The sequence below is a fragment of the Somniosus microcephalus genome, chromosome 7, assembly GCF_052327205.1.
Source record: "Somniosus microcephalus isolate GS21.2 chromosome 7, FLI_Smic_1.0, whole genome shotgun sequence".
Taxonomy (NCBI): domain Eukaryota; kingdom Metazoa; phylum Chordata; class Chondrichthyes; order Squaliformes; family Somniosidae; genus Somniosus; species Somniosus microcephalus.
This window is the reverse complement of record NC_140993.1, coordinates 86,713,479-86,740,558: the sequence shown is the minus strand read 5'-3', so window position 1 is coordinate 86,740,558 and position 27,080 is coordinate 86,713,479. Positions and strand designations below refer to the sequence as shown.

At 47.9% G+C, this 27,080-nt stretch overlaps 1 pseudogene; it reads right to left on the bottom strand.

Annotated features, from left to right (window-relative positions):
• Positions 1 to 19,049: 19,049 nt before the first annotated feature.
• LOC147114781 (uncharacterized) lies at positions 19,050 to 26,834 on the bottom strand (annotated as a pseudogene).
• Between the last annotated feature and the right edge of the window lie 246 nt (positions 26,835 to 27,080).

The following is a 27,080-nucleotide window of genomic DNA, read 5'->3' as shown; positions in this document are numbered from 1 at the left end:
GTGGTGTGGAGTTGACGTTTCCCAGTGACTCTAGAATCTGGTCAGCATGGTGCCTTACAATGCTCTCTCCAATGTCCACGGTATACATTAGAGGTCCTTGCCGTGTACAGATCGTTCCTGGCTGCCATTTCTCTGTGCGGTAGTCCCGGGCCAAAACTGGTTGACCTATCTTAAAACTCCTGGTCGGCCTTTCATTCATATTCTGAAACTGCCTGTTCTCCACATCTCTTCTGATGTTTGGCTTAACCAAATCCAAGCGGCATCGTAGTCTTCGATTGAAGAACATCATGGCTGGAGTTTGGTTGGTAACCGCATGTGTCGCATTCCGGTAGGCAAACAAGAAGTTATCCACCTTGTGTTGTAGGGGTATATCTTCATTACCCATTGCCTTGATAGCCTTCTTGAATGTTTGAACGAACCTCTCGGCCAATCCATTAGTGGCTGGATGATATGGGGCGGATGTGTAATGCTTAACACCATTGTTCTTTAAGAACCTCCGGAACTCTTAAGACACAAACTGTGGTCCATTGTCGGAGCAAATCTGTTCAGGCAGCCCATTCCTGGCGAATATGGTTCGTAAGACTGTGATAGTTTTTTCTGTGGTGGTTGAGGACATTTTTATTACTTCTGGCCACTTTGAATGTGCATCCACCACAATTAAAAACATCGAGTCCATAAATGGACCAGCAAAATCAATGTGCACCCTTTGCCATGGAGATGAGGTCCACTCCCATGGATGTAGAGGGGCTTGTGGTGGGGCGTTTTGGACCTTCTGGCATCCTATACAGCTCTTGGTCATCTCTTCAATTTCTCTATCGATTCCCGGCCACCACACAAACGCTCTTGTAGTGTATGTAACCTGTACCACCTTAAGAGGATACCTTAAGGTGATGGACTACTTTTTGATGGCTCCTGTACATTGTAGTACCGGTGGTGACCACACCGGTATATAAACCCTGTAGAGCAAAGTGTATTCCAGTTTAGCCCTGACCCTCAATTACTAAAGACCTGTTTAATTATTTCTGTAGTCTGTGTCCAGTTATTCAGCATAACTACATTTGGAAACATAGACTCAACAGTGGCGACGAGTCTGATCTTACCTAGCGGCAGTTGCATCAAAGGAAGCTTCGCCTCTGAAACGGGCGTCGATCAAGGACATCCACCCTCAACATCCTGCTGTGCACTGCATAGCACGGGAGGCAATCGGGAACCCGGGTTGGTTTCTGGCCATGAAGTCAAACATCAGTGAACATCCCTTCGATGACAGCGGCGGGTAAGCCCGATCGAGCGGTACGGGGGGGAAGTCGGCCGAGTTGTCAGTAAGAGAAGGGGAGGGAAACGACGAAAAGGGCGGAGAACACGACCGCAGCCGGTGTCAGGGGCCGGACTGCAATCGGGGCAGAGACGCGCAGCAGCCAGAAAAGCGTTTATGTCCACAAGGACCGCGGGAGCGGCGGGGAACAAGAGCAGCAGCGTAGGGGAAAATAAAGGACCGCTGGGAGGCGAGAACGGCAACAGCGCAGTAATCGCCATTTTGAGTCGGCGGGGGAAGAAGACAAGCGCGGGAAAAGCCGCCAAGCGCGGGAAGCCGCCATTTTGAAAAAAATAAAATAAAATAAAATAATAATCATATCCGAAGGAAAGGAAACTCAACAAGGATGCCAAAAACGGGTAACATCACTGCTTTTGATAGCGATGTGGAAGATTGGGCCACTTATATGGAACGCGTCGAAGTTTACTGTACAACGAATGAGGTACCGGAGGATAAGAAAGCACTAACCCTATTAAACTCGATGGGTGCGAAGACGTACGGGTTATTAAGGAACCTTGTAACACCAGATAAACCGGTAGGAAAGAGTTTCGCGGATATTGTTACTATCCTGCAAGAGCATTTAAACCCCACGCCGCTGCTGATAGCGGAACGATTTAAATTCTACAAAAGAATTCAACTTAAAGAGGAAAGCAACGCAGAATTCTTAATCGAACTGCGCAAGTTATCAAAGTACTGTCAGTTCGGTACAGGACTAGCAGACGCACTGAGAGATAAGTTTGTGTGTGGGCTCCTAAGGGAAGGAACCCAGAAGCGACTGCAAGAGGAAAAGGATCTTACGCTGGGCAAAGCTTTCAGCATTGCAGCATCGCACGAGGCAGCAGCATGAGGCACTGCAGAGATACAGCAAAGGCCATTGGAATTCAACACCAATGAAATGGCATTGGGCGCAGTAAAGTGCTATCGTTGCGGAAGGACAACGCATGACCAGAACCAGTGCTGGTTCAAAGATAAAGAATGCAGGCAATGTGGCAAACTTGGTCACATAGCGAGAGTATGCCGGTCAGGAAAGAAGACCAGCAGCAAAAAGTCGCCGCAGGAGAAGTACAAAAAAGTACACAAGGTGACAGAGAACAGTTTGGATGAACAGAAGATGGATTCAGACTCCAGCAGTAAGGAACTGGGTTGTCTAAAAATACATAATGTGGGTAACACAGCAGACCACCAAACTATCTGGGTCATGCTTCGGATAGCAGGAGTCCAAGTGAAGATGGAATTGGACACTGGATCGGCATTGACGGTCATGAATAAGCAAGATTACAAAAGGTTATTCTCGCACATTCCTCTGAGGGATACGGGGATTGTATTGAAAACATACACGGGGCAAATAGTATACCCCATCGGAAAGATAAAAGTAAATGTGGTCTACAATGGTAAAGAAAGTCAGGAAATGGACTTGTATGTGTTACCTGATGGAGGTCCGCCACTACTGGAACGGGGATGGATCCGGAGAATAAATGTGGACTGGCATTCCATACAAGCACTGACTGTAGATTCCTGTAAAGAGGATGACGTCAAACCTAAACGACTGTCCAAAATATTGGACGATGCTAAGGAGGTGTTCCAACAGGGACTGGGAACACTGAAAGGAATTACGGCAAACATCAAGGTTGAAGAACATGCAAACCCAAAATTTTTCAAAGCCAGACCGGTACCTTATGCGATACGACCTGCTGTGGAAGCAGAGGTGGAAGGGCTAGAACGTTCAGGAGTACTGTCAAAGGTGGACTGGAGCGAATGGGCCACACCCATTGTTCCTGTCATGAAGCGTTCGTTGAGCAACAAGCCGGGGGAACCTGGGAAGGTTCGCATCTGTGGCGATTTCAAGATCACTGTTAATCCGGTTCTTCACACGGTGCAATATCCACTTCTGCGGATTGAAGATATCTTCGCTTCGCTGTCTGGCGGGAAACACTTCACCAAGATAGACCTGGCGCAGGCGTACCTACAGATGGAAGTTGATGAAGCGTCACGCCAGTATCTCACGATCAACACACATAAGGGCTTATATCGGTATAATAGACTGGTTTTTGGAGTGGCATCGGCTCCAGCGATTTGGCAAAGGGCCATGGAGCAGGTATTGCAGGGAATTCCAGGCACACAATGCTACCTGGACGACATTCTGATTACAGGAGATGATGATAAGGATCACCTCGCGAATTTGGAGCAGGTGCTCACCAGATTGAAAGAATATGGGCTCAGAGTTAATCGCCAGAAATGTGAGTTCTTTCAAAAGCGAATCTCGTACTGCGGCCACGTCATTGACCAGGAGGGGCTCCATAAGTCACCTGACAAGATCGAAGCTGTTGTGAAAGCTCCCGCTCCGGAAAATGTATCCCAGTTGAGGTTGTTCCTTGGGTTGGTTAACTATTACCACAAGTTTCTTCCAAATTTATCCACGGTGTTACACCCACTGAACATTCTTTTGCAAATGGGAATACCATGGAAGTGGAGCGATGATTGTAAGCGGGCTTTTCAAAAAAGCAAGGCACTGATCACCTCTAAGGAAGTGTTGGCTCACTTTAACCCAACGCTGCCTATTCGCTTAGCTTGTGATGCTTCTCCATATGGTATCGGGGCAGTGCTCTCACATAAGTTTCCAAATGGCTTGGAAAGACCAGTCGCGTTCACATCCAGATCATTGACCTCTGCAGAGCGCAACTATGGTCAGATAGATAGGAAGGCTCTCAGCCTCGTGTGGGGAGTTAAGAAATTTAACCATTACCTGCAAGACCAAAAGTTTACGCTGCTGACAGATCACCAGTCGTTGGTTTCCATTTTTAACCCTAAGAAGGGTGTTCCGGTTATGACTGCGCAGAGGCTTCAGAGATGGTCCCTTTTCCTAGGGGCACATCAATATGATATCGAATTCAAAGGTACAAAGCAACATGGTAATGCTGATGGGCTGTCGCGCCTGCCACTACCTACAGCGGAAGAGGCACCGGCAGTTGACCCTGTCGAGATATTTCACTCGACCATCATCGAATGCTTACCAGTCACCAATGCGGGTATTGAGAGGGAGACCCGAAACGACCCGACACTGTCTCGGGTCTACGATTTGACAGTGAAGGGATGGCCAGCACATGGCGACCCACTGTTACCAGCATTCTCAGCCAGACGAGAACAGCTGTCCGTCTGTCAAGGAACATTGATGTATGGAACAAGGGTGATTATTCCTCCTAAATTAAGGGGGAGAGTTCTGAAGGAATTGCATGAAGGTCATCTGGGGGGAGTCAAGATGAAAAGCCTTGCTAGGGCTTATGTGTGGTGGCCAGGTATCGACAAACAAATAGAGGATCTGACTAAAAGCTGCTCAGGGTGCCAAAAAGTTCAAAACGCACCTCCAATTGCACCGCTGCATCCGTGGGAATGGCCTTCAACCCCATGGCAACGTGTGCATATTGACTTTGCAGGTCCATTCATGGATTCCATGTTTTTGATAGCCGTAGACGCACATTCTAAATGGCCAGATGTGATTAAGATGTCGACCACTACCTCTGAAAAGACGATCGCAGTTCTAAGAACCATATTTGCAAGGAATGGGTTGCCGGAACAAATATGTTCAGACAACGGACCACAGTTCGTGTCAGAAGAATTCCAGAAATTCATGAAAAAGAATGGGGTGAAACACTATACATCTGCCCCATATCATCCGGCTACAAATGGGTTGGCCGAGAGATTTGTACAAACGTTCAAAAAGGCGATAAAGGCCATGAGCGAAGACCATATTCCACTACAACACAAGGTGGACAATTTCCTGATGGCATATCGAAACGCCACGCATGCAGTGACAAATCAAAGCCCTGCCATAATGTTCAATAACAGGAGGTTGCGGTCCCGGTTGGATTTGTTAAAACCCAATGTGCGTAGGGAAGTCGAAAACGAGCAATTCCAGCACGTAAATAACAAGGCCACTCGGAGTTTCGAAATAGGACAACCAGTGTTGGCCAGGGACTATAGGAATGATAAATGGCAATCAGGAACAATTCGTGCCCGACAAGGACCCTTGATGTACACGGTAGACGTTGGAGAGAACGTAATACGACGTCATGCTGACCAACTTGTGGAATCGAGAACAAGGGTCGACCCCATGTCTACGGCAGAGACACCAGTTGAAGAAGTTATTGAGCCTGTAGCATCTACCTCAGACTCGAACGTACATGATGATGTTCAATCCATAGGAGATCAAATGGATGAGTCACCCCAGCAACGAGAACCAGAGACCCCTGAAAGGCGTTATCCGGCCCGGATTAGGAGGCCTCCTCAGAGACTGAATCTTTGAACAGTTTTGTGTGAAAGTTGTATATATGTTATCCATGTAATGTTTAAATTGGGGTGTACACTGTTAAGCTAAAAGGGAAGGAATTGTAGTGTATGTAACCTGTACCACCTTAAGAGGATACCTTAAGGTGATAGACTACTTTTTGATGGCTCCTGTACATTGTAGTACCGGTGGTGACCACACCGGTATATAAACCCTGTGGAGCAAAGTGTATTCCAGTTCAGCCCTGACCCTCAATTACTAAAGACCTGTTTAATTATTTCTGTAGTCTGTGTCCAGTTATTCAGCATAACTACATTTGGAAACACAGACTCAACAGCTCTGGCTAAGTTCTTCATTTTTACCCCTCCCAGATGACCCTCATGAAGCTCATTGAGCACTCTATCCTTCAATTTGGGTGGAATTACTACTCTGGATCCACACATCAAGGTTCCTCTGCACACTGACAGCTGTTCTCTTCTTGGCGAGAATGCTGGCAGCAGTGGTTCGCCATGTGCTGGCCATCCCTTCACCGTTAAATCATAGACCCAGGAGAGTGTCGGGTCATTTCGTGTTTCCTTTTCTATGTTTGCATTCGTCACAGGGAGACATTCGACTATGGTCGAGTGGAATATCTCCACTGGATCCACTGCAAGTTCTTCTTCCACCGTCGGCAACGGTAGGCGCGACAATCCATCAGCATTCCCATGCTGTTTAGTTCCTTTGTACTCGATGTCATATTGGTGTGCCCCTAGGAAAAGGGACCACCTCTGTAGCCGTTGTGCTGTCATTATCGGTACACCCTTCTGAGGGTTGAAAATGGAGACAAGAGGTTGATGATCAGTTAGTAGAGTAAATTTCTGACCGTGCAGGTAGTGATTGAACTTCTTCACCCCCCACACCAGGCTGAGGGCCTCTCTGTCAATCTGGGCGTAGTTACGCTCGGCTGAAGTTAACGAGCGTGACACAAAAGCTATCGGCCTCTCTGAACCATCAAGGAATTTATGTGACAGTACAACCCCAATGCCGTAGGGAGACGCATCACACGCCAGTCTGATCGGTAGTGATGGGTTGTAGTGAGCCAATACTTCTCTTGAAGTGATTAGGTCCTTACTCTTCTGAAAGGCCCGCTTACATTCATCGCTCCATTTCCATGCTACTCCCGTTTGTAGTAGGGCGTTCAGTGGATGCAAAATTATGGACAAATTCGGCAAAAACTTACGGTAGTAATTCACCAATCCGAGGAATGACCTCAGTTGCGACACATTTTCAGGCACTGGAGCCTTAACTACCACTTCAATTTTGTCAGGGGACTTATGTAACCCCTCTTCATCAATCACGTGGCCACAATACGATATCTGTTTCTTAAAAAACTCGCACTTGGGGCGATTGGCTCATAGCCCATGTTCACGTAGTCTAGTGAGCACCTGCTCTAGGTTGGCAAGGTGTTCCCTGTCACTAGGATGTCGTCCAAGTAACACTGAGTCCCCGGAATCCCTTGCAGGACTTGTTCCATCGCTCTTTGCCATATCGCCGGAGTTGATGCTACTCCGAATACCAGTCGATTATACTGGTAAAGACCTTTGTGAGTGTTTATCGTGAGATACTTCCTAGAGGATTCTTCAACCTTCATCTGCAAATATGCTTGTGCTAGGTCAATTTTTGTAAAACGCTTCCCTCCAGATAGTGAGGCGAAGATATCTTCTATCCTTGGAAGAGGATATTGTACTGTGTGAAGGACTGGGTTCACCGTCACCTTGAAGTCCCCACAGATGCGAACCTTCCTTGGCTCCTCAGACTTATTGTTTAACGTTTTCTTCATGACAGGAACGATGGGTGTCGCCCACTCGCTCCAGTCTACCTTAGATAACACGCCTGCGTTCCCCAGATTCTCCAGCTCTGCCTCGACGGCTGGGCGAATTGTATATGGTACCGGTCTTGCTTTGAAAAACTTGGGAATTGCATTCTCTCCTATTTTTATCGAGGCAGTTACGCCTTTAAGAGTTCCCAGTTCTTTTTGAAATACCTCTTTGGCGTTAGCTAACATTGTTGACAATCGTCCAGGAGTGACGTCGTCATCCTTTTTACCAGCCACCGTCAGTGCCTGAATGGAGTGCCAGTCTAAACTTATCTTTCTGATCCATTCACGTCCCAATAACGGTGGTCCACCATCTTGCAGTATGTACAGATACAACTTCTGTATTTCCTTGCCGTTGTATTCAACAGGCACCCTTATTTTTCCTCTGGGGTATACTTTTTGCCCCGTATACATCTTCAAGACAATGGATGTCTCTTTCAAGGGTATGTGTGAGAATAGCCGCTCGTAGTCTCGTCGATTCATGACAGTTAGAGCTGATCCTGTATCCAATTCCATTTTGACTTGGGACCCTGCTATCGTGAGGGTGACCCAAATGGTTCAGTGATCCTCTTTTGCGATTACGTTTGAGACAGCTTAGTCTCTTGTTCCCGGATTCACTATCGCTCATCTGGTCTTCGGAACTACTGTCCGTCATCTTTTGTACTTTCCTGTACGGTTCCTTAGTAGCCTTTTTGTTGTCGTTGGTCTTCTTCCCAGACCTGCAAACTCGTGCAATGTGTCCCATCTTTCCGCATTGCCTGCATATTTTGTCCTTGGACCAGCAGTCCTTCTGGTCATGGGTTGTTCTGCCGCAGTGATAACATTTTGCAAATCCCCGTATCATTTCGTGGGTGCCGTATTCCTGTGGCTTTTGCTGTATTTCCGCAGCTCCCTTGCTGCTGCTTCGTACGATACTGCCACGCTAAAAGCCTTATCTAGCGTCAGCTCTTTCTCTGAGAGTAACCTCTTCTGGGTTCCTTCACTCAGGAGTCCACAGACAAATTTGTCCCGTAGGGTATCTGCCAGTCCTGCTCCGAACTGGCAGTGCTTTGATAGCTTGCGTAGTTCCGTAAGGTAATTAGCATTGCTCTCATCTTTATGCTGATTTCTCCTGTGGAATTGAAATCTTTCTGCTATCAGCAGCGGTGTAGGATTTAGGTGTTCCTGTAGGATAGCAACAATTTCGTTAAACCTCTTCGCCTTCGGTTTGGCTGGAGTAATCAGGTCCCGCAATAGGCCGTACGTTCTTGCGCCCATTAAGTTTAGCAGTACTGATGCCTTTTTCTCATCGGCTACTTCGTTTGCCTCGCAATATACCTCGACCCTTTCCACATACGTGGTCCAGTCTTCTATTGCATTATTGAAGGCAGTAATATAGCCAGTCTTCGGCATCTTGGAAATCTAAGATGGCGCCTCCCACGCTTTGTCTTCTTCCCCGATTTAACAAAATGGCGCCTCCCGCGCTTTCTGTCTTCTCTGCTGTTGCTAACGCCGTTGCTGGCGTTTTATGCCTTGATGGCGATGCCCTATGGTTTTCGCGCACTTCCCCCTGTGCTGCTGCTAACGCCGCTCTCCGCGGTTCCCATGGCAAACTGCAGCTCCTCGCGGCTTTCTGTGCGTTTAATTTTTATTATTTCCCCGTCGTCGGAACAACCCTGCGGGACACTTGCCTCCCGCTTCTCGGGTCTGTACGCTGCCCGGCTTCGTAGCACCGGCCGCGCCCTGTGTGCTCCACCCTCTCTCTCTCTCCTCTTCCCGACAACGCTGCTCGGCCCCGTTGCAAAGCCACCCGCTCGAGCTCTAGACCGCCGCAGCCCAGGAAGGATCAGTGTACTACCTGCCAGCAGCCCGATTAGCTGAAACACCATCGACAGGATAACCAAGCCTCGCTCTTGACAGCCTCTCCTGCAAATCTTCAACTCCGCTGACTCAGAGGCGGATGCCCACGGTCGATGCCCATTTCTTTCTTCCTTCTGGCCTTGACCTCTGATAACTTCGCTTCAGGGATGGATCCCCATGAGGTGGTGCAGACTGTAGGTAAGTTCGTATCTGCTCATCGCCAGTATTATGTCCGTGTATAATTGAGACACGGACTGCAGGAATTGTTTATAACAGGTCTTTACTGAATGGAGACAACCTGGAACTACTATGCAAATGTTACTACACAGGCTTATATACAGGGGTGGTCACTACTGGTACTGCAGTATACAGGGGCTGCAGAATATAGTTCCTTCTGTGTTGTGTATGTACCTTTAAGGGAATAACTGGTCTCAGACTGCAGTACCGGCAGTGACCACCCCTGTATAAAAGGCCCTAGCAGGCTTCTGTAGTTTCAGTTTCCAGGTTGTCTCCATTCAGTAAAGACTTGTTATAATCAACTCCTGCAGTCCGTGTCTCAATTATACACGGACATAATACTGGCGACGACTAAGAAACGAACTTACCTGCAACTCGGCAGCATCTCAGACGACGTTATTGAAGGTCGAAGCCAGAAGAAAGAAAAAAAAATAATAATCCAAAGAAACTCGAGAAACGGGCGTCGACCGTGGGCAACTGCCCTCCAAATCATCGAATTGAAAAGTGCAGGAGAGACTGTCGAGAGCCAGGCTTGGTCTCCAGTCTGTGGTTTCCCAGCTAATCGGGCTGGTGGCAGGTAGTGCACTGATCCTTCCTGGGCTGCGGCGGGCTAGAGCTCGATCGGGTGGCTCTGCAACGGGGCCGGGCAGCGAGTCGTGAAGCAAAGAGAGAGAGAGAGGGTGGAGCACACAGGGCGCGGCCGGTGCTTCGCAGCCGGGCAGCGTTCGGACCTAAGAAGAGGGAGGGAAGTGTCCCAGAGGGTCCGCTCCACGACGGTAACGGTTCTTCAATTAACGGAGCAAATATTGAAGCGCGATAGAAAAATAAAAATACCGCGGAGAGCGGCGTTGGCAGCAGCGATCGGGGAGGTGCGAAGACCAAAAGGTGTCGCCATTACAGGATAGTAAAATAAATATAATCGCCAGCAACAGCGTTGGCAGCAGCGACAGCGGCGGGAAAGCGCGGGAGGCGCCATCTTAACTCGATGTGGAAGAAGGAAAAGCACGGGAGGCGCCATTTTGATCCATTGGGGACGAAGGCAAAGCGCGGGAGGCGCCATCTTAGATTTTCAAGATGCCAAAGACTGGCGATATCACTGCCTTCGATAATGCAATAGAAGACTGGACCACGTATGTGGAAAGAGTCGAGGTATATTGCGAGGCAAAAGAAATAGCCGATGAGAAAAAGGCATCGGTATTGCTAAATTTAATGGGCGCAAGAACGTACGGCCTATTGCGGGACATGACTACTCCAGCCAAACCGAAGGCGAAGAGTTTTAACGAAATTGTTGCTATCCTACAGGAACACCTAAATCCTACACCGCTGCTGACAGCAGAAAGATTTAAATTCCACAGGAGAAATCAGCATAAAAATGAGAGCAATGCTGATTACCTTACGGAACTATGCAAGCTATCAAAGCACTGCCAGTTCGGAGCAGGACTGGCAGATACCTTACAGGACAAATTTGTCTATGGACTCCTGAGTGAAGGAACCCAGAAGAGGTTACTCTCAGAGAAAGAGCTGACGCTAGATAAGGCTTTCAGTGTGGCAATATCGTATGAAGCAGCAGCAAGGGGAGCTGCAGAAATACAACAAAAGCCACAGGAATACGGCACCCACGAAATGACACGGGGATTTGCAAAATGTTATCGCTGTGGCAGAACAAACCATGACCAGAAGGACTGCTGGTCCAAGGACAAAATATGTAGGCAATGCGGAAAGATGGGACACATTGCACGAGTTTGCAGGTCTGGGAAGAAGACCAACGACAACAAAAAGGCTACTAAGGAACCATACAGGAAAGTACAAAAGGTGACGGACTGTACTTCCGAAGACCAGATGAGAGCAATGCTGATTACCTTACGGGGCAGCACGGTGGCATAGTGGTTAGCACTGTTGCCTCACAGCGCCAGGGACCCGGGTTCAAATCCGGCCTCGGGTGACTGTCTGTGTGGAGTTTCCACATTCTCCCCGTGTTTGCGTGGGTTTCCTCCGGGTGCTCCGCTTTCCTCCCACAGACCAAAGATGTGCGGGTTAGGTTGATTGGCCATGATAAAAAAAAAAAAATTTTTAAATTGGCCCTTAGTGTTAGGGGGGATTAAATACATGGGGTTACTGGGATAGGGCTTGGGTGGGATGGCTGTCGGTGTAGGGACCGGGTGCTAGGGTTTGGATGATCAGCGATGATCTCGCTGAATGGCGGAGCAGTCTCGAAGGGCCGAATGGCCTACTCCTGCTCCTATCTTCTATGTTTCTATGTTTCTATGAGCGATAGTGATTCCGGGAACAAGAGACTAAGCTGTCTCAAACTTCACAACGTAATCGCAAAAGAGGATCACCGAACCATTTGGGTCACCATCATGATAGCAGGGTCCCAAGTCAAAATGGAATTGGATACAGGATCAGCTCTAACCGTCATGAATTGACGAGACTACGAGCGGCTATTCTCACACATACCCTTGAGAGAGACATCCATTGTCTTGAGGACATATACGGGGCAAAAAGTATACCCCAGAGGAAAAATAAGGGTGCCTGTCGAATACAACGGCAAGAAAATACGGAAATTGTATCTCTACATTCTGCAAGATGGTGGACCACCGTTATTGGGACGTGAATGGATCAGAAAGATAAGTTTAGACTGGCACTCCATTCAGGCACTGACAGTGGCTAGTAAAAAGGATGACGACGTCACTCCTGGACGATTGTTAACAATCTTAGCTGACGCCAAAGAGGTATTTCAACAAGAACTGGGCACTCTTAAAGGCATAACCGCCTCGATAAAAATAGAGGAGAATGCAATTCCCAAGTTTTTCAAAGCAAGACCGGTACCATATGCAATTTGCCCAGCCGTCGAGGCAGAGCTGGAGAATCTGGAGAAGGCAGGCGTGTTATCTAAGGTAGACTAGAGCGAGTGGGTGACACCCATCATTCCTGTCATGAAGAAAACGTTAAACAATAAGTCTGAGGAGCCAAGGAAGATTCGCATCTGTGGGGACTTCAAGGTGAAGGTGAACCCAGTCCTTCACACAGTACAATATCCTCTTCCAAGGATAGAAGATATCTTCGCCTCACTATCTGGAGGGAAGCGTTTTACAAAAATTGACCTAGCACAAGCATATTTGCAGATGAAGGTTGAAGAATCCTCGAGGAAGTATCCCACAATAAACACTCACAACGGCCTTTACCAGTATAATCGACTGGTATTCAGAGTAGCATCAGCTCCGGCGATATGGCAAAGAGCGATGGAACAAGTCCTGCAAGGGATTCCGGGGACTCAGTGTTACTTGGACGACATCCTAGTGACAGGTGAAGATGACAGTGAACACCTTGCCAACCTAGAGCAGGTGCTCACTAGACTACGTGAACATGGGCTACGAGCCATTCAACCTAAGTGCGAGTTTTTTAAGAAACAGATATCGTATTGTGGCCACGTGATTGATGAAGAGGGGTTGCATAAGTCCCCTGACAAAATTGAAGTGGTAGTTAAGGCTCCAGCGCCTGAAAATGTGTCACAACTGAGGTCATTCCTCGGATTGGTGAATTACTACCATAAGTTTTTGTCGAATTTGTCCACAATTCTGCATCCACTGAACGCCCTACTATGAATGGGAGTAGCATGGAAATGGAGCGATGAATGTAAGCGGGCCTTTCAGAAGAGTAAGGACCTAATCACTTCAAGAGAAATATTGGCTCACTACAACCCATCACAACCGATAAGACTGGCGTGTGATGCATCTCCCTACGGTGTTGGGGCGGTACTGTCACATAAATTCCTTGATGGTTCAGAGAGGCCGATAGCTTTTGCGTCACGCTCGTTAACTTCAGCCGAGCGTAACTACACCCAGATTGACAGAGAGGCCCTCAGCCTGGTGTGGGGGGTGAAGAAGTTCAATCACTACCTGCACGGTCAGAAATTTACTCTACTAACTGATCATCAACCTCTCGTCTCCATTTTCAACCCTCAGAAGGGCGTACCCATAATGACGGCACAACAGCTACAGAGGTGGTCCCTTTTCCTAGGGGCACACCAATATGACATCGAGTACAAAGGAACTAAACAGCATGGGAATGCTGATGGATTGTCGCGCCTACCGTTGCCGATGGTGGAAGAAGAACTGGCAGTGGATCCAGTGCAGTTATTCCACTCGACTATAGTCGAATGTCTCCCTGTGACGAATGCAAACATAGAAAAGGAAACACAAAATGACCCGACACTCTCCTGGGTCTATGATTTAACGGTGAAGGGATGGCCAGCACATGGCGAACCACTGCTGCGAGCATTCTCACCGAGAAGAGAACAGCTGTCAGTGTGCAGAGGAACCTTGATGTGTGGATCCAGAGTAGTAATTCCACCCAAATTGAAGGATAGAGTGCTCAATGAGCTTCATGAGGGTCATCTGGGAGGGGTATAAATGAAGAATTTAGCCAGAGCGTTTGTGTGGTGGCCGGGAATCGATAGAGAAATCGAAGAGATGACCAAGAGCTTTACAGGATGCTAGAAGGTCCAAAACGCCCCACCACAAGCCCCTCTACATCCATGGGAGTGGCCCTCATCTCCATGGCAAAGGGTGTACATTGATTTTGCTGGTCCCTTTATGGGCTCGATGTTTTTAATTGCGGTGGATGCACATTCAAAGTGGCCAGAGGTAATAAAAAGGTCCTCAACCACCACAGAAAAAACTATCACAGTCTTACGAACCATATTCGCCAGGAATGTGCTGCCTGAACAAATTTGCTCTGACAATGGACCACAGTTTGTGTCTGAAAATTTCCAGAGGTTCTTAAAGAACAATGGTGTTAAGCATTACACATCCGCCCCATATCATCCAGCCACTAATGGATTGGCCGAGAGGTTTGTTCAAACATTCAAGAAGGCTATCAAGGCAATGTGTAATGAAGATATACCTCTACAACACAAGGTGGATAACTTCTTGTTTGCCTACCGGAATGCGACACATGCGGTTACCAACCAAACTCCAGCCATGATGTTCTTCAATCGAAGACTACGATGCCGCTTGGATTTGGTTAAGCCAAACGTCAGAAGAGATGCGGAGAACAGGCAGTTTCAGAATATGAATGAAAGGCCGACCAGGAGTTTGAAGATAGGTCAACCAGTTTTGGCCCGGGACTACCGCACAGAGAAATGGCAGCCAGGAACGATCTGTACACGGCAAGGACCTCTAATGTATACCGTGGACATTGGAGAGAGCATTGTAAGACGCCATGCTGACCAGATTCTAGAGTCACTGGAAAACGTCAACTCCACATCACGATCTGATACACCTGGCGATGAAACTGAAGTACCAATTGCATCTACCGCAGAATCGGTAATATTGGAAGCAGACGAACCAAACAACGACATTGATCCCGATTCAACCTTGCCAGAAGAACCTGATATCCCAAAGAGGCGTTATCCAGACAGAATCAGGAAGCCTCCTCAAAGACTGAACTTATAATTGCTTAACTTCAACCAATGTATCTAGCAACCGTAATTGTAATTAGTTATTATTTAGTTGTTAAATGAATGTTATGTACTGTTTATCTAAAAGGGGAGGAATTGTTGTGTATGTACCTTTAAGGGAATAACTGGTCTCAGACTGCAGTACCGGCAGTGACCACCCCTGTATCAAAGGCCCTAGCAGGCTTCTGTAGTTTCAGTTTCCAGGTTGTCTCCATTCAGTAAAGACTTGTTATGATCCACTCCTGCAGTCCATGTCTCAATTATACACGGACATAATATTCTGCAAAGTACATACACTACACCTTCCAAGTGTGGAAGAGATCTCCCCAGGACACCAACACAGCCTGGTTGCACATTGCATAGGAGGACACAAGCAGGGATGTTGTCAGGGGTCCCTGAATGCAGTGGCGCCAACCTTTCAATGATCTCAATGGATCACGAAACGTTACTGCAAAGCCACACGCAAACTCACCCTGCTGTGCCACTCAACACATCCCTATCACTCTGCCTTCCATACCCTTCTCCTGCACAGCCTCACTCACACCAACTAACCTTGCACCTCCACCCAACCCTCTCTATCAACTTTATCACTTTTCCATCTCACTAGCCACCCCTCACACTCACCCTCATCCTACTGCAAGTATACCAAATAACAACACACATTGGTAGGCACTTGAGAGGTTTAGCCAATGTCCATGTGAAGTTTCAGGTAATGTGCTGTCATACATTGAAATCTATTTTTCCAAATGTGTCCCTTATGGGACAGATCTGAGCGCACCTTGAGAAGTGTCTTACTGAGTTCCAGTGATTGTTCAGTCATAACTATCCCCCCCACGCTATAGTGATGAGTGTGCATGGAATGGCTTGGACATTAAAGGGATGCTTCACTGTGCTGGTGTGAGATGGTGTCAACCTGGTGCATCATGTGGCAGCCAGGGTTAACAGCGCCACGTGAAGTAAATCTGGCCATGGTGATGCCATCGCTGGCCTCCCGGGCAGCAATGTTGTCAAGGGCTGATGCCCTGTGTCCAGTGCGGCATCAGGTGATGGTGGAGGAGGTTGGTGATGTTGTTGGTGATGTTGGTGTGCCTGGTGATTTTGGTGTTGGGGCTGATCGTGGAAGGATTCGGAGGACCAAGGTGAGATTTTTTCAAGGGCACCGATGTTGCTGCAATAGATGGCAGCTGCGGGTGTGATGACAGAAGCGATCTCTCAATGGTGAGGGACGTTCTCCCAATGAGGTGCTACTGGACATACAGTTGGATCTAAAAACTTGTAACCTAAAGAAATCTCTATATGTATTAAAAATGTAGTAACCAACATTTTCTGCACTCTGAAACTCACCATCTGCAACATGGCATCCTTTAGACCACTTCTACAGATGTCAGCTTTTCAGAAACATCAGAACAGACTCAAAACACGCCAGGGTGAGCTGGCATGTTCCCCGAACAGTGGGTAATCCGTGGGGGAGAACGTAAAATTAGAAGAAAGTCTCAAAATAGTCTTAAATTGGCTCTTAGCAAGCCATTTAAGTAGCTCATTTGTATCCCCGTCCACTTGGTGTGGGGTCAGTTCTGCGCTGACAGACCCAATACCTGGGAGACTCGCGTGGAGGCGGGTTGACAGCGGGTTTCCTACCTGCTGTCAATCTTTGCTATTTTAACAGCGGACCTGCCTCCAAAACCGCCCCCCAGAGCACCGGCAAATTCGCAGCTGTTAACTCTGTTTCTCTCTCCACAGATGCTGCCTGACCTGCTGAGTATTTCCAGCATTTTCTGTTTTTATTTCTAACAGAGAGACCGCTACTTCTACAAAGACAAAGAGAGAGATACTACTCCAGACTGTTTGCTACTCCACAAAGATTACTACAGATTGTCCACTGCTAATTGCTCGGCGGGTGCAGCACGCTCTATTGTTAGATCCTCATTTTGGAGGGAGATCTCCCTATATTCAATTAACCAATCAGAGTGACACGTGTGTCAGAAGGTCTCCCCCCTCCCCCTTTTGTCAATCAAACCTGATAACTGTGGAGTCCTGTGACTGTCATTGTGTCACTGGGGTATGGCTTTATCCCCAGCATAACAAAACTTATAGCCTTTTCTTTGTCAATCTTGGATTTCTGACGAGTTTTTTTCATACAAATGGGGATATGTGACATTTTTATGCTCCATTAGGTGTGATTCTAAATGGTCTGAGTTAGGGGTAATGGCTTCTCATACTAGTAAAGAATGCCTGTAGGATAAACACAGATCTTCTGGTTTACAAGGATGATACTAGAACTGAAAGGTTATAACTATCAGGAAAGACTGAACAGGCTGGGGCTCTTTTCTCTAGAAAGGAGAAGGCTGAGGGGTGATCTAATAGAGGTCTTTAAAATTAAGAAGGTGTTTGATAAGGTAGAGAAAATGGCCGGGAAATTGGACTCGTTTGCGCTGGCCGTTAAGGCCAGTTTGGAAGAAAAATTGGTAGCCGCCACACTTCTGCCCATTTCCGGCAGGTCTCACGATGGGTGCCATTTTGGGCATGTTGGCAGCACTGCCATTGCCTGCGCTCATTGCAGGTATGGAAATAAGGCAGATCATGACATCAATGAGTGTCCGACGCTGATTTGACGCATGATCTGCCATTTTGGACGTTGTTGCTCCTTTTAATGTTCTCTCCAAATCACGACCAGCTGAACATGCATTCAGCAGCAGGAAGGACAACCCACCAACGCTATTTAAAGGGATCATCAACAACTTGCTGCTGACTTGCTTTTTCTTTTCTACTGGTAAGTTTGTGCAACTGTTTGGAGTTTTCTACAGTTATTTAGAGTTGCTGTGGTGACAGGGAGTATTGCTGCAAGTGGCAAACGTCTTGTTTCTCATTTAAAGGGTTCTGCTCCTACCACTTGCTCCCTGTCATGGGGGCTCTGCTTGCAGTCCCCCTCATACTTGAGTATGACAGGGAGATGGAGTGGCAGCAGCAAAGAAGAGGACAAGATGCTCCCAGAGGGAGGAGGAGGAGGGGCAAGAGGGCTCTCAGCAGGAGGCCTTACCCACCTAGGGTGCTCCGAGAGCACTTCTCCTACCTCCACAAGCCAGGAGCAATATATTAGGTTGCTCCACCTCACCAAGGAGGTGGTCACAGAACTCTGCCACCTCCTGCAACCAGATCTGCAGTCTCAGAGCAGGGCATCAATGGCGCTGCCAGTGGCCCTCAAGGTAACCATGGCCCTCAATTTTTTCACCACCGGATCCTTCCAGTCTGGAGCAGGAGACATAGCTAACATCTCCCAGTTTGCCATCCATCGCTGCATCCAGGAGGTCACAGAGGCTCTGTAGTCCAGAAGAAGGGACTTCATTGTCTTCTCTCTAAACAGAGAGAAGCAGGAGGAGCACACATGTGGCTTTGCCAGGATATCGGGCTTCCCCATGGTGCACGGCACCATCGACTGCACACACATGGCTTTGCTGGCACCACATACCAATCCTCAGATGTTCCATAACCACAAACACTACCACTCACTTTGATGTGCAGTCGGTGTGTGACCACACCCAGCGCATCGTAATAGTGAATGCCTGGTATCCTGGCAGCAGTCATGATGCCTTCATCCGGTGCTAGTCAGGTGTGCCAGGAATCTTCCAGCCACTACGTCAAATCCAAGGGTGGCTGCTCGGAGATAAGGGCTATCCGCTCTGCACGTGGCTGATGGCTCCCATCCACATCCCCACCACTCATGGCCAGCAATCGTATAATGAGAGCTATGCCACGAGGAACATCACCGCGCAGTCCATCAGTATGCTCAAGCAACGGTTCTGCTGCCTTGACTGCTTGGGAAGAGCCCTCCAGTACATGCCGGATTGGGCGTCCCATTTTGTGGCGATCTGCTGCAAGCTCCACAACTTGGCCAACATGAGGGTGGGGCCCTTGCCACCACAGGTTCTGGGACCACCTCAGGAGGAGGAGGAAGCGGGCAGCAGATCCCCGTTCTGGACGGGCTATCTGTGAGCGCCTCATCAGACTCCAGTTTCACTGAATGAAACCCCAGATCCCCGTTGCTCACCATCTTACCATCCCTCTGTCACAGAACATCACAGCGCAGCATCCACCTGGGCACAAAGCGGAATTGAGAACCACCACAAAACAAACATTCCAAACATAATTTATAAATTTATCAAATTAATATTGAAACAACAACGTCAACTAATCATCCTTGTGCACTCCCTTAGTGTCCACCTTTCATGATCCTTTACCTACTCTAGTGCTCCTACGAAGTGCTCCCCCAGTGGCTGCAGCATGGCTGGTGGAAGGCTGCTGACTTTCAATGGGGGGGAGACTGCAGATGGCCTTGCAGGACAACCTCGAGCCTGGAAGGCCGGCTGCAGACTCCACCACCACGGCATGGGCAGCAGCAGTCTGGGCTGGCTGGATGACATGCAGCAGCAAGGGCTCCGGTGGAGTGGCAGTGGTGGGAGTACAAATGCTGTCATCCTGAGAGAGGACAGCAGGTTCTTGCTCCATAGAGCCACTGCCAACTCCTCAGCATTCCTAAACATCTGTTGGGGGACAGATTGCTGGAGAGCTGTGAGACCCTGGAAGCCCCTTTCCACACTCGTAAACCCAGCCACGATGGCAGCCGTCTGAGCTTCCACTGCAGCACTGAGATGTTGGGTCACTTCTGTCTGTGCTGCAATGGAAGCTGCTACATCACCCATCACACACAGCATCATGGCTGGGTCCACAAGGTCTCTCCTGGAGTTGCCCATCATTTCCCACTTTGAAATCATGGGCTCTAAGCTCTGTGCAAAGCCCCGGCCAATGTTGGAGCTGGACTCCTCCATGCTTCTTGGCACCGACAAGAGGCTCTTTGGCAGGCTTGCCATTGCACCTAGCGTACCCATCACCCTTCTTCTGAAGGCCGCCCCATCGAGGTTATCATATGAGTCTTATGCAGCAGGACTCGTGTGCGAACTCGCCCTCCGAGGAGCTGGCACACGAGCTACCTTTTTCCCCTGGCCTGGCTGCAGCCCACTTGAGCCTGGAGACTCAGCAAGTACAGATCCCGCTTCTATGCTACCCTCTAAAGTCTGTGCACTGCCATTTTCTGAGCTGGTGCCTGCGATTGTCAGATTCAGTGGCAGTGCCTCTTCTTCTCCTTCACTCTCCTCCTCCATCATTTCAGGGACAGGCTGTGCTTGTGGGACATCTTGGGTCTCTGAAAGGAGAAAGGCACAAGGGTCAGGCTGTGGTGAGGGGAGGTGGGGAAAGCAAGATATCTATGCATACACCATCAGCAGCTTGTAAGTGAGAAGAGATTGTGGGATGAGGAGGATGTGGGATGTGAGACAAAGGATTAGGTATGAGATTACCATCATCATTAGCAATGCTTTCAACATCGCCGCTCGCCACAGACTCTGTGACAGCTCCTCCAATGATCTCCAGCACAGCTTCCTCCAGCTCTGTTAGGTTCTGCAGACGGGTTTCCCCTCCACCCGTCTGCTGCTGCTCCCGGTGGTTATGAGCCACCTTTGCCTGCAAGGGACAGTGAAGTCTGTCAGTGAGTGTGGTGCAATGTGTTTGGGTGATGTGTCTATCGTGGTTGAGTAGCTCGCAGTGTGTGCAAGGTATGAGATATGGGTGTGAGTCTTGCAGCAGCGGTACATGTGTTGTGACGGAATATGCCATAATTCAGAAAAATACACCATCCTATGAACCTTCTGATATTATTAAAACATGAGAAACTGGGTTTAAAAATCTAAAAAACCTCTGAGATAAAGATCAGTTGTTAACAAAGTTGTAAACACCACAAGCTTTTGAAATGGGAATTGGTTAAAAATACTAAAACAATGGCCCTATTGAAATAGCAGTTTGTTGCTTCCAGAGAATCTGGAGTTTGGAGGGAACACAATGAAATGCCCAGTTTAAAGTGTTAAAAACTAACACATTGAACAGGAACACAGAAACATTAAAAGAGGCATGTGCCTTTGAAAAGATGACATCAAGTAAAAGAAACACCTGCTGGTCAAATAGTTTTTATGTTAAGCTTGAAATATGGAGTCCCAAAGTCTGTTAATATAACCAACTAAGATGGCTAGGAAAACAAACACCCTAGTTGAAGTGTCTTTAATTTACATGTAGTAAATATGATACCAACAGAACACTTTGAAGATATGACTTCAATAGATGACACCAAGCAATCACATGGTTTTTGTATTGAACTTGGAGCAGTTAGGAGTCATGACATCTGCTAAAACCAGTTCAGCCAATATTAAGAATTGAATGGAAAACCATCGATAAGAATGACATCAAATAAATACTACTGTCATATTGTTTTTATGATACGTTTTGGAACACCTAAAGGTAGAGACAGAAGTCTGAGAGTTGGCAGCTGAAATGGCATTAAGAATAGAAAGAAGTCAACACAAAGAATGAATAAAGCTTACATCAGCAGAAAGCTTCAAAGGAGATACCATTGAAAAAAGAATATAAAAATAAGAGCTTTTCAGATGAAAAGTCAGACGTCGCTGGAAACGGGCAAGCGTTTCTCTTAACTTCAGAGGCATCTCTGTAAGTTTTTAACTTTGAGTCTCGGGGATTAAAAGGTACTTATAATTTGATTTTGGTGGATGTTCTGGATTTAGAAATAAGTAAGAAATGTAGAAATGTAACGAAGTAAAGATTTGAAAATAAGGATATAATTGCAAAATACTGCGGATGCCGGAAATCTGAAATAACAACAGAAAATGCTGGAAATACTCAGCAGGCCAGGCAGCATCCGTGGAGAGAGAAACAGAGTTAACGTTTCAGGTCTGGGACCCTTCATCAGAACTGGAAAAAGCTGGAGATGTAACAGATATTAAGCAGGTGCAGAGACAGGGGGGGGTGTTAGGAGGGGAGGAAGAAATAGAAAGAATATCCTATACTTTTGTAAGAGGCTGGAAAGATAAAATGTTGCAAATGGGAATGGCAAAAATCATACTGCATGAAAAATGTGGGCAGGGATAATTATCTGAAATTGTTGAACTCAATGTTGAGTCCGGCAGGCTGCAAAGTGCCCAATCGAAAGATGAGGTGCTGTTCCTCGAGCTTATGTTGAGCTTCATTGGAACAATGCAATAGCCCGAGGACAGAGAGATCAGAGTGGGTGTGAAGCGGTGAATTAAAGTGACAGGCGACCGGAAGCTCAGGGTCACCCGTACAGACTGAACGGAGGTGTTCCGCAAAGCGGTCGCCCAATCTGCGTTTGGTCTCCCCAATGTAGAGGAGACCGCATCGTGAGCAGCGAATACAGTATATTAAATTGCAAGAAATACAAGTAAATCGCTGTTTCACCTGGAAGGGGTGTTTGGGGCCCTGGACAGTGGGAAGGGAGGAGGTAAAAGGGCATGTGTTGCATCTCCTGCGCTTGCACGGGAAGGTGCCAGGTGAAGGAGCAGGGCTGTTGGGGGTGATTGAGGAGTGGACCAGGGTGTCGCGAAGGGAGCGGTCCCTTCGGAATGCTGAAAGGGGAGGTGAGGGGAAGATGTGTTTGGTGGTGGGATCACGTTGGAGGTGGCGGAAATGGCGGAGGATGATCCGTTGAATGTGGAGGCTGGTGGGGTGAACCGCAGGAGATGCAACACATGCCCTTTTACCTCCTCCCTTCAGATAATTATCCCTGCCCCCATTTTTCATGCAGTATGATTTTTGCCATTCCCATTTGCAACATTTTATCTTTCCAGCCTCTTACAAAAGTATAGGATGTTCTTTCTATTTCTTCCTCCCCTCCTAACACCCCCCCCCCCGCTGTCTCTGCACCTGCTTAATATCTGTTACATCTCCAGCTTTTTCCAGTTCTGATGAAGGGTCCCAGACCTGAAACGTTAACTCTGTTTCTCTCTCCACGGATGCTGCCTGGCCTGCTGAGTATTTCCAGCATTTTCTGTTGTTATTTCAGATTTCCAGCATCCGCAGTATTTTGCAATTATATTAGTGTTTGGTTCACTGCCGCCTCTCTTCTAGGAATGCCTACCTTGAAGAAGTTCTGCTCTTCTCTCCGACGGGAGTTCCGTTTATCTATTCAACCTTGTTCATCTTCATTGCTTTCAGTTTCCCTTCTCGTTTTTGACCAGGTATCTGCCAAGACTCGGTTTCACAGCCACATCTCTTTCCTCAGTAACTGTCTCCGGTTCAGAGTTATTCCACATGGATTCCAACTAAACTTCCACCCTTCATGTTTTGGATCCACCCAGGATTACAAATATCTCCTCGATATTCATCGTTCTTCAAGCTACTGCTCTCGCCGCATCTTGAGATCCACGCTCAACGCCATGCGCCGCCACATGAACAACCTCGACCTCTCTCTTCAGCAGCACCGACACACTCTATTTCAATGCTGTCCGGGTCCACAGTTCCATTTCATCCTTCGACTCATCCGACGCTTCAACAAAAAACTTTTTTTCTTCCTTTCTGATGTCAAGGATCACAAGATTTGTCAACTCGTGGACACCAACGCCCCCCCAGAACCTTCTTCCCCGTTACTTTCCTCCGATCCGATCCCTTCTTCCAGTCTCACCCCCTGCCGTGTTTTCACTATCCCCTCTGACCTTCCCCTCTCTGACCCCGAAAGTTCAGTCCTCAACAAAGGCCTGAGCTTCATCCCCTTACGCCCCCACGTAATTGAATTACGAGCTCGGCACGATGCTGTGCTCTTCTTCCGTCGCCTTCATCTCCGTGCCCACTTCTTTGGCCAGGAGTCTTCCCCCCGCACGCTGATCCTTTCTCCCGCTTTCTAAATTCTCGTTCTACTTGGATCCCTCCCTCTGGCCTTCTACCCTCTCTAGATCTTTTCATTGCTAACTGCCGACGTGACATTGGCCGTCTCCATTTCTCTGCTCCCCTCACTCACTCCAACCTAACTCCCTCTGAACTTGCAGCACTCCATTCTCTCCGATCCAACCCGAACATTATCATTAAACCTGCTGATAAGGGTGGTGCTGTTGTTGTTTGGCGAACCGACCTCTACCGTGCGGAAGCTGAACGCCAACTCTCCAACACCTCCTCCTACCTCCGCCTGGACCATGACCCCACTAGCAAACATCAAGCCATTGTTTCCAAGTGTGTCACTGACCTCATCTCCTCTGGAGATCTTCCCTCCATGGCCGCCAACCTCATAGTCCCCCAACCCTGCACAGCCCGCTTCTACCTCCTTCCCAAGATCCACAAACAGGACTGCCCTGGTAGACCCATCGTTTCAGCCTGTTCTTGCCCCACGGAACTTATCTCTTCCTATCGCGACTCTATTTTTTCTCCCCTTGTCCAGTCTCTTCCCACCTACATTCGCGACTCTTCCGACGCCCTCCGTCACTTTAACAGTTTCCAGTTTCCTGGCCCCAACCGTCTCCTTTTCACCATGGACGTCCAATCCCTCTACACCTCTATCCCCCACCAGGACGGCCTTCGGGCGCTCTGTTTCTTCCTTGAACAGAGGCCCAACCAGTCCCCATCCACCACCACCCTCCTCCACCTGGCTGAACTTGTTCTCACATTGAACAACTTCTCCTTTGACTCCACTCACTTCCTCCAAATTAAAGGTGTTGCTATGGGAACCCGCATGGGCCCTAGCTATGCCTGCCTGTTCATGGGACATGTGGAACATTCTTTGTTCCAGTCCTACTCAGGTCCCCTCCCTCACCTCTTTTTCCGGTACATCGATGACTGTATTGGTGCCGTTTCCTGCTCTCGCCCTGAACTGGATAAGTTCATTCACTTTACTTCCACTTTCCTCCCTGCCCTCACCTTCACATGGTCCATCTCCAACTCTTCCCTTCCCTTCCTTGACTTCTCCGTCTCCAATTCTGGCGATCAGCTTTCAACAAACATCCACTACAAGCCCACCGACTCCCACAGCTACCTGGACTACACTTCCTCCCACCCCGCTTCCTGTAAGGACTCTATTCCATTCTCCCAGTTTCTCCATCTCCGCCGCGTCTGTTCTGACGATGCCACCTTCCATACTAGTGCTTCTGACATGTCTTTCTTTTTCCTCAACCGAGGATTCCCCTCTACTGTGGTTGACACGGCCCTTGACCGTGTCCGTTCTACTTCCCGCACTTCTGCTCTCACCCCTGCCCCTCCCTCCCAGAACCACAATAGGGTTCCCCTTGTCCTCACCTTTCACCCCACCAGCCTCCACATTCAACGGATCATCCTCCGCCATTTCCGCCACCTCCAACGTGATCCCACCACCAAACACATCTTCCCCTCACCTCCCCTTTCAGCATTCCGAAGGGACCGCTCCCTTCGCGACACCCTGGTCCACTCCTCAATCACCCCCAACAGCCCTGCTCCTTCACCTAGCACCTTCCCATGCAAGCGCAGGAGATGCAACACATGCCCTTTTACCTCCTCCCTTCCCACTGTCCAGGGCCCCAAACACCCCTTCCAGGTGAAACAGCGATTTACTTGTACTTCTTGCAATTTAATATACTGTATTCGCTGCTCACGATGCAGTCTCCTCTACATTGGGGAGACCAAACGCAGATTGGGCGACCGCTTTGCGGAACACCTCCGTTCAGTCCGTACGGGTGACCCTGAGCTTCCGGTCGCCTGTCACTTTAATTCACCGCTTCACTCCCAATCTGATCTCTCTGTCCTCGGGCTATTGCATTGTTCCAATGAAGCTCAACGTAAGCTCGAGGAACAGCACCTCATCTTTCGATTGGGCACTTTGCAGCCTGCCAGACTCAACATTGAGTTCAACAATTTCAGATAATTATCCCTGCCCCCATTTTTCATGCAGTATGATTTTTGCCATTCCCATTTGCAACATTTTATCTTTCCTGCCTCTTACAAAAGTACAGGATGTTCTTTCTATTTCTTCCTCCCCTCCTAAACCCCCCCCCCCTCAACCCCCTGTCTCTGCACCTGCTTAATATCTGTTACATCTCCAGCTTTTTCCAGTTCTGATGAAGGGTCCCAGACCTGAAATGTTAACTCTGTTTCTCTCTCCACGGATGCTGCCTGGCCTGCTGAGTATTTCCAGCATTTTCTGTTGTTATTTGAAAATAAGGATCTCTGAGAAATAAGAAATGTAAGCTATTTGTTTTTGAACTGTAATGTTGCGATGGACTCACCAGCTGTTAACTACATGTCGGTTCTTTAATAAATTTAGATATTTTTAGAATTGTCTCAAATAGTATTTCTGTATCAAACTCGCGAACTCAAATCTCAGTAAATTCTTTGGTGAAGAGTTGCAGAGTTCTGGGGGTATTCCGGACTCTCATAATATCCAGAAGGTTACAGTCTGGTTAAACTTATTAAAAGTGCTATCCGGAGGATGGTAACATCTTCACGTCATTCCTTTCCTTTAGGGAGAGATAGTCTGAACCTTTAGACCCATTTAAGCATCTTATAGAATTCGGCTATCTTTAACTTTAGTTGAAGGTGAACGTCTGGGGAATACGCCTGTTCTGGGGTAGCTCGAAAAGGGCTAGGACTAGTAATTATCCCTTCAGTGTGAGGGTGAAGTGAAGCTATGATTGTGAGGTACGAGTGGTGATTGCTAGAGATTGTTGTTAGTTGAGGGATGGGGGTGTGGTGCATTGAGCAGTGTGTGAGGCTTGTAGTGCAGATGGTGGGATATGGCATTTGAAGATGCATTCCCTGACCTTGACCACTCGTGTGAGGTCATTAAACTTTTTGTGGCACTGGATCCAGGTCCTGGAGAAAACACTTGTTGCACTGATGGCTTCAGCTATCTTCTCCCACAGCCTTCTGCTATTTTGCCTTGAAGGCTTCCTGCCCCCTGCTGGTAGAGGACCTGATGGCTTCTTTGAACCCCCAGGACCATGGGCTACAGTGCTGCATCAGAAAATCTCCTTGCCATTTTTTGGTGTTAACGGGTTGTGTAAAGCCCCCGAATTTTTTGCCCAATGTATCATTACCAGAGCTACTGACTTGTGATGACTGAATAAGTTAAATTGCATTTTTATTATATGATATTTTGGGACAGTTGCCAATATTTTTAGGATCGAATTCTACAGCATTTTCCATGAAAACTGGAATTCAATGGCCTTCGTTATTATTATATCTTCCTTTACCTATATCTTGCCTTTTGTAAAGCCCAAGTTAC